This window comes from Terrapene carolina, unplaced genomic scaffold (assembly GCF_002925995.2).
Source record: "Terrapene carolina triunguis isolate 2854851 unplaced genomic scaffold, T_m_triunguis-2.0 Scaffold618, whole genome shotgun sequence".
Lineage (NCBI taxonomy): Eukaryota > Metazoa > Chordata > Testudines > Emydidae > Terrapene > Terrapene triunguis.
In genome coordinates, this window is record NW_020664969.1 from 143,796 (window position 1) to 147,260 (window position 3,465).

The window sequence follows — 3,465 nt, forward strand, 5'->3', positions numbered from 1 at the left end:
TCAACCTCCAGCACCAGCCCGTCCTGATGAGATAAAGTTCAAATACCAACGGCTGAAGAACTAGACAACAGCCCTAACTCAAGCAAAAAGCATCCACCCTAAAAAGAAACAACAGAAGGAAGATCAAAGCCAGGTCCCAGGCTGACAGTCACGCCTGCAATTGACGGGTGATCAAGCACCAAACCCAGAGGCGGCCTGACACAGCGAGACCTAGGAACTTTGAATCCAAACTAAACTCCTATAAAAAAGGAAGGGTGAGATGAGAGACTTTGGGTAACGTTCTGCTATCAACATCAAGGAGCATCGGTGCGCGCCCGACAGAGACCCGGCTCCTCCTCGTGCTCAGCTTTCCTGGCCAGTTAGCTGCCACGAGCTCCGATCCCAAGCTGCGAACTCAAACTACAATCAGGACTGGTAACTATCCAGCAGCTGCAGAACATTTTGGTGTGTGTGTGTGTGTGAGTGTGAGTGTATGTGTATAAGCATTGAGGTATTTGCTAATAGTTACAGTTTAATAATAAATGTGGCATCTTTGTCTTGACCCCTAAAACGATCCTGTGTAAGTTTGTGGGTCAACATCATGACCCCCCCCCCCACTAGTCTTGGGACCCCCTTTTGGGTTGGGACCCCCCACTTTGAGAACATTGCATATGCTGGAATCAACTCTTCTCTCCGACTTGAGCAACGCCGTTAACTTTAATTATTTCATGGCTGTAACTGACCATTTAATTTGGCCTTCCAGGGTACAGAATATACAGTGAAAGATACACGGGGTAGATCAGACCGAAGAATTTTTTTCCCTTCCGTTTAAGATGTCCAACAAATTAGAGGCCGTTTCATTTATTCTCTCAAGCCTTCGAAAATCCAACTAGGGAAGTAGCTGCATTGGAGTCTGGTCGTGACGGTCCTGTGTGTGCGTCGTGACCAGGGCCGGCTCCAGGGTTTTTGCCGCCCCAAGCAGCCACCCCCCACCCCCCCCCGCAAAACAAAAACCCACCAAACCAAAAAGCCGCGATCGCGATCTGCGGCACTTCGGCAGGAGGTCCTTCGCTCCGCGCGGGAGTGAGGGCCCCACTGCCGAATTGCCGCCGAAGAGCCGGACGTGCCGCCCCTCTCTGGTGTGGCCGCCCCAAGCACCTGCTTGGTAGTTACTTTCTATACTGCATATGAAATTAACATGGGCCATGGGAGGCTTCATATTGAAGTCACTTGGCATTGCATCAGGCCTTAATATAGATTTGTGCTTGAACAAACTACGGCTAATGGGTCAATTAGGCCCTATGGTCGTCTGATAATCGACTTGACTTAAACAGAGTTTTCCCCAGTCATCTTGGTCAGCTTTATTGCACTAACCAGCTTTGCTGCCATGAGGAAAGTCTATCGCATCTCGGGTGTTTACGAATACCCTGTAAGGCTCTGTCTATACCACAGCCGGATCGACGCGCCGGTGATCGATGCATTGGGGGGGAGGGGGCTGCATTTCGCAGGTCTAGTGAACACCCACCAAATCGACCACAGATCGACCTCTGCTTGACCCCGATTCTGCACCCCGAACGAGGAGAGTAAGGTAAGAGCGTCTCCCGTCGATGCAGCGCGGGGTAGACACCGCAGTAAGTCGACCTAAGCTACCTCCCACCCCCAGCACTGAGATGCAGCCACCTCTGGGGTGGATCAGTGGCCATTTTTACTGTAACACTGCAATGTACGGGTGTAGGGTTATTCACGTAGCATAACTTAGGTCGACGTAGCCTAAATAAAAGGAACATTTGGCAATTCCTCGTAGTCACCAGTTTAGGACACTGCCCAGAACTGAAATAATTTAGATGAACGACATTGGTGCTTCTGGCTGGATTGAGTCCCATGAAGGTGCAGACAAAGGTACGGTCTGCTAAATATACCACATAAATTCCACCACAGCCCAAGTGTGACTCTGCTACCTGAAGCCGCTGCAGTGGAGAAGGAGATGCGTCCTCTCCCATTAGACCCAAGCCCACCTGGCACTAGCAGAGCCGTTCGCTCCCCAGCATTGGAGACGTAACATCCGCTGCCAACCAAGACTAGGAGCAAGTACTTGCCACCCCTGAACCTGCTCAGCAAAGTAGAAGCTGGTTGTTCCTGGCAAAACCTGGCTTTCCGAGAGAGAATTGGCAGAAGTCATTGGGGGAGGGGGAGTTTGCAACTTCTGGACCAAGTATTAAGTAAAGGGAGGGGGGAAACAGCTGATGGCACAAGAAGGGACTTGAGAGAACTGGGGAAACCCACAAGGAAGAGGCCCCAGCAATCGCCGCCGCGCCTGGGTCTTGTGCTCTAGTGGGGGTCGTCATGTCCCCCACCAACATAGCAGTGTTTACTCCGGCTCTGAGGTTGGTGTAACTTACGTCGCTCAGGTCCAGGGACGGCATCACGCTGGGAAGGGTGGATAGAGGGGGTCTCAGGCACATTGAGGGGGTGACTCTAGCCCCATAAGCCCCCTCCCCGCAATGCGGCCCCTGCAACAGAAATTGGAGAAGATGAGGCTTGACCCCTGGGCTTTATCAGCAAAGGTCCATCTAGGCAGCACCACCCCGTGTTACACCCAGAGCCCTTGGCCAGAGCCTCCTGCGGCCTCCACGTCCCAGGGACCAGACTCTCCTCCCTGCGGGCCCAGCGTTTCCTCCGGTGCAGAAGAGGTTGTGAGGAGGGGGCAGCTTGTGCCCTGGACTTGAGACCCCATCGACTCCCCCACACACACCTTTCAGGGCATTTTTCTTGCAATGTTTTTTTTGTGTGTGTTACCCGGGGTTCTTTCAACCCAAAGCTCTTGGTCACATTTACTCTGTGCGAGGTGGTGTCAGGAAATAAATCCGGGGAGACACGGCCGTCCAACCGATAGATGGCCGGCACAAACAGGACAACACAAGAGTGCTTTCTCTTAAAGCTAAACTTTACTTAGTCTCCAGCACTCACACACGTCTGCAACGGGTTAGTAAGACACCCCCAACCCTCGATCATTCCCGGAGCTAAGTGTGGCTCTCGAGTGACACAGCGGCAGGCTTCCGATGGCCAAATTTTCCATCTGCCGGTGGGGAACACAAGATGTATCCAGAGGGACAGTCCAAAAGAGTCCCACCACCTCAAACTTTCCCCCCTTATTGTATACATTAGTAACAGAATGACATGTCCCTTAAAAAAATCTTAAGTAAGCAGTTTCTATGGTCAAGCAAGAGGTTCCTTCTGATCATTGATTAACCAAGTATGGGTTTTCCCAGAGTTTGCATCCTTGAGGCCCTGATAGACATTCCGGAGGGCACATCCTGCTCTTCTCAAATGCATGTATCTGCAACTTCAACACAATTCTTATCAGGAAGGAGGGGGGGTCAAGCTGCCTTTTCTGTGCCACCCAAACCCCCTCCCCTCCTGCCTCGGTCAAGCTGAGACGGCTGAATGGCCAATTTACGGCCTGCTGCCTTGGCTGCTTTAAGCAAT